Source organism: Bacillus rossius, unplaced genomic scaffold, assembly GCF_032445375.1.
Source record: "Bacillus rossius redtenbacheri isolate Brsri unplaced genomic scaffold, Brsri_v3 Brsri_v3_scf684, whole genome shotgun sequence".
Lineage (NCBI taxonomy): Eukaryota > Metazoa > Arthropoda > Insecta > Phasmatodea > Bacillidae > Bacillus > Bacillus rossius.
In genome coordinates this window covers 12501-20447 of record NW_026962903.1, presented here as the reverse complement: position 1 = coordinate 20447, position 7947 = coordinate 12501, and the positions used below count along the sequence as shown (strand labels likewise).

At 50.4% G+C, this 7947-nt stretch overlaps 1 non-coding gene across 1 annotated transcript in view; it reads left to right on the top strand.

Moving 5' to 3' along the window:
* The first annotated feature begins 7501 nt into the window (after positions 1 to 7501).
* Positions 7502 to 7947, top strand: part of LOC134545364 (small subunit ribosomal RNA) — a 1989-nt gene continuing 1543 nt past the window's right edge. Inside the window, exon 1 of the ribosomal RNA XR_010078482.1 lies at positions 7502 to 7947. This exon is cut by the window's right edge and continues 1543 nt beyond it. This is a non-coding gene — a ribosomal RNA (small subunit ribosomal RNA).

Sequence of the window (7947 nt, the reverse complement as noted above, 5' to 3'; positions counted from 1 at the left end):
GCGGCGACCGAGGCCTCCGCGGCCGGGGAAATAATCCTCTGTAATTTTACATGTTAAATTAACATGTGTATTAACACAGGCTTGGAGAAGCAAGCCTGCGGGACGCTGCAATACATTGAGCGGGGGAGCCAGAAATTTCTGGCGGCGACCGAGGCCTCTGCGGCCGGGATAATAATCCTTGGTAATTTTACATGTTAAATTAACATGTGTATTAACACAGGCTGGGAGAACTAGGCATTCTAGACTTTGAAAAATTTCGAGCAGGGGCCGGAGAAATTCTCCCGGCGACCGAGGCCTCCGCGGCCGGGAGAACTCTCGGCGCTCGGGCTCCGCGTCTACCCATGGGGAGCGGGAAGCCAGAAAATTCTGGCGGCGACCGAGGCCTCCGCGGCCGAGGAAATGGTCCTTGGTGATTTTACATGTTAAATTAACATGTGTATTAACACAGGCTGGGAAAAGCAAGCCTGCGGGACTCTGCAATATATTGAGCGGGGAGCCAGAAAATTCTGGCGGCGACCGAGGCCTCCACGGCCGGGGAAATAATCCTCGGTAATTTAACATGTTAAATTAACATGTGTATTAACACAGGCTTGGAGAAGCATGCCTGCGGGACTCTGCAATACATTGAGCGGGGAGCCAGAAAATTCTGGCGGCGACCGAGGCCTCTGCGGCCGAGGAAATGGTCATTGGTAATTTTACATGTTAAATTAACATGTGTATTAACACAGGCTGGGAAAAGCAAGCCTGCGGGACTCTGCAATATATTGAGCGGGGAGCCAGAAAATTCTGGCGGCGACCGAGGCCTCCACGGCCGGGGAAATAATCCTCGGTAATTTAACATGTTAAATTAACATGTGTATTAACACAGGCTGGGAGAAGCAGGCATTCTGGACTTTGAAAAATTTCGAGCAGGGGCCGGAGAAATTCTCCCGGCGACCGAGGCCTCCGCGGCCGGGAGAACACTCGGCGCTCGGGCTCCGCGTGTACCCGCGGCAAGGCCCATGTTGGGTTATATAGGGGGTAGTGGTGTCCCGAGGGGGAAAAAATTAACATGTTAAATACAGCTTCCAGGCAATAGAAAAATGTCTCGGCGACGGAAGGCACCACTACCCGGCGAATTCCCGCCCCTCTGACTCCGTGCGCCAGCCTGTAATAGCGAATCGGGACTTAGAAAAAATTCGAGCAGGGAGCCAGACAATTCTGTCGGCGACCGAGGCCTCCGTGGCCGGGGAAATAATCCTCGGTAATTTTACATGTTAAATTAACATGTGTATTAACACAGGCTTGGAGAACCAAGCCTGCGGGACTCTGCAATACATTGAGCGGGGAGCCAGAAAATTCTGGCGGCGACCGAGGCCTCCGCGGCCGGGGAAATAATCCTCGGTAATTTTACATGTTAAATTAACATGTGTATTAACACAGGCTTGGAGAACCAAGCCTGCGGGACTCTGCAATACATTGAGAGGTGAGCCAGAAAATTCTGGCGGCGACCGAGGCCTCCGCGGCCGAGGAAATGGTCCTCGGTGATTTTACATGTTAAATTAACATGTGTATTAACACAGGCTGGGAGAAGCAAGCCTGCGGGACTCTGCAATATATTGAGCGGGGAGCCAGAAAATTCTGGCGGCGACCGAGGCCTCCACGGCCGGGGAAATAATCCTCGATAATTTAACATGTTAAATTAACATGTGTATTAACACAGGCTGGGAGAAGCAGGCATTCTGGACTTTGAAAAATTTCGAGCAGGGGCCGGAGAAATTCTCCCGGCGACCGAGGCCTCCGCGGCCGGGAGAACTTCGGCGCTCGGGCTCTGCGTGTACCCACCGCAAGGCCTATTTTGGGTTTTATAGGGGGTAGTGGTGTCTCTGGAGGGAAAAAATACACGGTAAATATTGCAGCCAGAGCCTATGGCAATCTGTTGGCGACCGAGGCCTCCACACCCCGGCAAATTTTCGGCTCTCGGACTGTGTGTATTCCACTGGAGACAGGCCTGCGGGACTCTGTAATATATTGAGCCGGGAGCCAGAAAATTCTGGCGGCGACCGAGGCCTCCGCGGCCGAGGAAAAGGTCATTGGTAAAATTACATGTTAAATTAACATGTGTATTAACACAGGCTGGGAGAAGCAGGCATTCTGGACTTAGAAAAATTTCGAGCAGGGGCCCGAGAAATTCTCCCGGCTACGAGGCCTCCGCGGCCGGGAGAACTCTCGGCGCTCGGGCTCCGCGTCTACACATGGGGAGCGGGCAGCCAGAAAATTCTGGCGGCGACCGAGGCCTCCGCGGCCGAGGAAATGGTCCTTGGTGATTTTACATGTTAAATTAACATGTGTATTAACACAGGCTGGGAGAAGCAAGCCTGCGGGTCGCTGCAATATATTGAGCGGGGAGCCAGAAATTTCTGGCGGCGACCGAGGCCTCCGCGGCCGGGGAAATAATCCTCGGTAATTTTACATGTTAAATTAACATGTGTATTAACACAGGCTTGGAGAAGCAAGCATGCGGGACTCTGCAATATATTGAGCAGGGAGCCAGAAAATTCTGGCTGCGACCGAGGCCTCTGCGGCCGAGGAAATGGTCATTGGTAATTTTACATGTTAAATTAACATGTGTTTTAACACAGGCTGGGAGATGCAGGCATTCTGGACTTAGAAAAATTTCGAGCAGGGGCCAGGGAAATTCTCCCTGCGACCGAGGCCTCCGCGGCCGGGAGAACTCTCGAAAACCACCTCGTTCGTGGTTGTTTGTCGTGCGGGGCGAATCGGGAAATCTAGCAAATAGCTGAAGACATTCTCCCGGCGATGGAGGTCTCGGCGGCCGGGAAAAACGCCCGCGCTCGGGCGTTGCGCGCCCCCTTGGCAAGGCCCATTTTGCGTTATATAGGGGGTAGTGGTGTCACGAGGGGAAAAAATTAACATGTTAAATACTGCTCCCAGGCAATTGTAAAATGTCTCGGCGACGGAAGGCACCACTACCCGGCATATTTACGCCCCTCGGACTCCGTGCGCCAGCCTGTAATAGCGAATCGGGACTTAGAAAAAAAATTCGAGCAGGGAGCCAGAACATTTTCCCGGCGATCGAGGCCTCCGCGGCCGAGGAATTTGTCATTGGTGATTTTGCATGTTAAATTAACATGTGTATTAACACAGGCTTGGAGAAGCAAGCCTGCGGGACTCTGCAATACATTGAGCGGGCAGCCAGAAAATTCTGGCGGCGACCGAGGCCTCCGCGGCCGGGGAAATAATCCTCTGTAATTTTACATGTTAAATTAACATGTGTATTAACACAGGCTTGGAGAAGCAAGCCTGCGGGACTCTGCAATACATTGAGCGGGGAGCCAGAAATTTCTGGCGGCGACCGAGGCCTCTGCGGCCGGGATAATAATCCTTGGTAATTTTACATGTTAAATTAACATGTGTATTAACACAGGCTGGGAGAACTAGGCATTCTGGACTTTGAAAAATTTCGAGCAGGGGCCGGAGAAATTCTCCCGGCGACCGAGGCCTCCGCGGCCGGGAGAACTCTCGGCGCTCGGGCTCCGCGTCTACCCATGGGGAGCGGGCAGCCAGAAAATTCTGGCGGCGACCGAGGCCTCCGCGGCCGAGGAAAAGGTCATTGGTAATATTACATGTTAAATTAACATGTGTATTAACACATGCTGGGAGAAGCAGGCATTCTGGACTTTGAAAAATTTCGAGCAGGGGCCGGAGAAATTCTCCCGGCGACCGAGGCCTCCGCGGCCGGGAGAACTCTCGGCGCTTGGGCAGCGCGTCTACCCATGGGGAGCGGGCAGCCAGAAAATTCTGGCGGTGACCGAGGCCTCCGCGGCCGAGGAAATGGTCCTTGGTGATTTTACATGTTAAATTAACATGTGTATTAACACAGGCTGGGAGAAGCAGGCATTCTGGACTTAGAAAAATTTCGAGCAGGGGCCGTTGAAATTCTCCCGGCGACCGAGGCCTCCGCGGCCGGGAGAACTCTCGGCGCTCGGGCTCCGCGTGTACACGCGTCAAGGCCCATTTTGGGTTATATAGGGTGTAGTGGTGTCTCTGGAGGGAAAAAATACACGGTAAATATTGCAGCCAGAGCCTATGGCAATCTGTTGGCGACCGAGGCCTCCACACCCCGGCAAATTTTCGGCTCTCGGACTGTGTGTATTCCACTGGAGACAGGCCTGCGGGACTGTGCAGTATATTGAGCGGGGAGCCAGGAAAATCTCCCGGCGACCGAGGCCTCCGCGGCCGAGGAAATGGTAATTGGTGGTTTTGCATGTAAAATTAACATGTGTATTAACACAAGCTGGGATGAGAGGAATTTGGCGGCGACCGAGGCCTCCTCACCCCGGCAAAATATCAGCTACCGGGCTCTGCATATTCCTACAGAAGCAGGCCTGCAGGACTCTGCAATATATTGAGCGGGAACCAGAAAATTCTGGCGGCGACCGAGGCCTCCGCGGCCGAGGAAAATTGTCATTGGTGGTTTGCATGTAAAATTAACATGTGTATTAACACAAGCTGTGACCAGAGGAATTTGGCGGCGACCGGGGCCTCCACACCCCGGCAAAATATCAGCTACCGGGCTCTGCTTATTCACATTCAAGCAGGCATTAGGGACTCTGAAAAGTTTCGGGCGGGGAGCCAGAAAATTCTCCCGGCCACAGAGCCCTCCCTCCCGAGAGTCTGTGTAAATGCCTGTTATACAGGCCCCATGAATTCCAGCCTTATAGGTTATTTTAAGTCTCCGTTCGTGGTTGTTCGTAAACAACTGCGATTCGGGATTTTGACCTATTTCCTATGATCATGTTCCCGGAAGTTAGCCAGCCTCTTTCAGTCAAAATCTCATATTTTGGGTACCTTTGTGAACCCATCGATAGGCCCATTTTGGGTATATTAGGGGGACATGCAATCGGGAAAAATTGGAATTATTTGCAATATGGAAAGAATATGTACATAAATGAAAAGGGAGTCCCCCCGAGTTTTCTCGCCCTATATATATTGCAAAAATATCCAATTAATTATTGTGGAACCTGTAGCACCTTTCTATGAAGCAGAATTAACATTACAGAACGGTTTGAATGCTACCACCTCAGTTTCTCTACAATGCATTGGATTTCAAAGAGGTGAATTACTGTGGATGGTACTGTTGTATGGCTAACAAATCGTCTGGGAAACAATGCAGAATTAAATTAAGAAGGTTGTATGTTTTCTGTTACATGGTGGAGGTGCCCTCTAGTACACAGTAAAATGTTTTGTGGACTGCAGCTCCTTGAGGAATTAATTCAGTATGGGTCTTGTAGTGGTCTGAAAGTGGATGATGAAAAAGAATGTATAATGGTATTCAGAGCACCTCGCGGTGAAGCGGACATGCTACCTCAAAATGCTTGATTGATTCATGCCCAGTTCCCCCAAGAAGCGGTACATTGAAAAAATTGATTTACTTTGTGGATGATACTAGCAAATACTATCCGCTGGGGGAAGTAAGCAGAAATTTGGTGGTCGTATGTTTGTTACATGGTAGAGGTGCTTTCTAGTACACAATGAAATGCTTGGTGTACCGCTGCTCCTTGAAGAATTAATTCCATATGGGTCTAGCCGTGGTCTTAACTGTGAACACGAAGAACTATCTAAAGTGGCCTATCTGTCTGAACTGCAATACACAAGCTGCGAGCCAATGCTATACCTTTCTCAGGTAACGAGCTCTTGTGCGGCGATTCGATTGGATGCGAAATGGTGGGGAACGCGTGTCCGGTCGTCTTAACCAAGTAATGGTTCCCCTCTGTTAACAATGAAATGTTTGATGGATCGCAGCTCCCTGAGAGACAAGTTTCAAAGGGGTTAGTCGCGGTCTTCAATCCTGGCCAAGGTGCAGTCACCATCTATAAGAGATACCTGCTTTACTGAAGGGTAGCAAGAGTTCCCTTGCCCGCATGTTGCTCCGTGGGGGTATATCAGTATAAAGGTAGAAGAAGCCATGATCGGAGCTTCGGTGGATGAGATTGGCGGAGAAGACATGTTCTTGTCTATCTGGTAGATCAGGGGGGTGGCAGCTGATCCGGAGAAAGCAAGCGGACTCCCGATGTTCCGTCGACTCCCAATGTACACTTGAAACATGCACATTTGGGTGGCGAGGGGGCGTTGTGGCCATCCGAAAACATGTCTTCATCTCTCTTATTGGTGGACCGCTGCTCCTTGAAGAATTAATTCCATATGGGTCTAGTCTTGGTGATAACTGTGAACACTAAGAACTATCTAAAGTGGCCTATCTGTCTGAACTGCAATACACTAGCTGCGAGCCAATGCTATACCTTTCTTAGGTAACGAGCTCTTGTGCGGCAATTCGATTGGATGCGAAATGGTGGGGAACGCGTGTCCTATCGTCTTAACCAAGTAATGGTTCCCCTCTGTTAACAATGAAATGTTTGATGGATCGCAGCTCCCTGAGAGACAAGTTTCAAAGGGGTTAGTCGCGGTCTTCAATCCTGGCCAAGGTGCAGTCACCATCTATAAGAGATACCTGCTTTACTGAAGGGTAGCAAGAGTTCCCTTGCCCGCATGTTGCTCCGTGGGGGTATATCAGTATAAAGGTAGAAGAAGCCATGATCGGAGCTTCGGTGGATGAGATTGGTGGAGAAGACATGTTCTTGTCTATCTGGTAGATCAGGGGGGTGGCAGCTGATCCGGAGAAAGCAAGCGGACTCCCGATGTTCCGTCGACTCCCAATGTACACTTAAAACATGCACATTTGGGTGGCGAGGGGGCGTTGTGGCCATCCGAAAACATGTCTTCATCTCTCTTATTGGTGGACCGCTGCTCCTTGAAGAATTAAATCCATATGGGTCTAGTCTTGGTGATAACTGTGAACACTAAGAACTATCTAAAGTGGCCTATCTGTCTGAACTGCAATACACTAGCTGCGAGCCAATGCTATACCTTTCTCAGGTAACGAGCTCTTGTGCGGCAATTCGATTGGATGCGAAATGGTGGGGAACGCGTGTCCTATCGTCTTAACCAAGTAATGGTTCCCCTCTGTTAACAATGAAATGTTTGATGGATCGCAGCTCCCTGAGAGACAAGTTTCAAAGGGGTTAGTCGCGGTCTTCAGCCCTGGCCAAAGGTGTTTAGAAATGAATACTTTTCGGACCAGTGGGCAAATTAGTTCACAGCGAGCCCACGGGCCAACGGTCTGCTCCCGCAGTGGGCCGCGCCCGAATGTGGGCACCGATCATATAATTTGAAATCCACTCGCCAAGTACCATGCGAGTTTCTAAGAGCGCGATATATTCGCCAGTGAAAGCCTTGGAAGTTTGGCCTCGCCTACTCCCTAGGAAAATTAATTAGAGATGGAAGGAAAGACTTTGCAATTGCAAAGCGGGTGTCGATATTGGGAAGTCGCCCCCGTACTTGTTGATACAGAAGGAAAAAAAAATGTACATCATAAGATTCGGACCCGGTGCTCTGCGGACCCGGGAGGTTCCTCCGAACGAAAAAAAAAGCTGCTAGCAGCTCCCTGGTTGATCCTGCCAGTAGTCATATGCTTGTCTCAAAGATTAAGCCATGCATGTCTAAGTGCAAGCCAAAATAAGGTGAAACCGCGAATGGCTCATTAAATCAGTTATGGTTCCTTAGATCGTACCACATGACTTGGATAACTGTGGTAATTCTAGAGCTAATACATGCTGAACTGAGTCCCGACCAGAAATGGGAGGGATGCTTTTATTAGATCAAAACCAATCGGCGTGGCTCGTCTGCGTCCGTTTGCTTTGGTGACTCTGGATAACTTTGTGCTGATCGCACGGTCTCCGTACCGGCGACGCATCTTTCAAATGTCTGCCTTATCAACTGTCGATGGTAGGTTCTGCGCCTACCATGGTTGTAACGGGTAACGGGGAATCAGGGTTCGATTCCGGAGAGGGAGCCTGAGAAACGGCTACCACATCCAAGGAAGGCAGC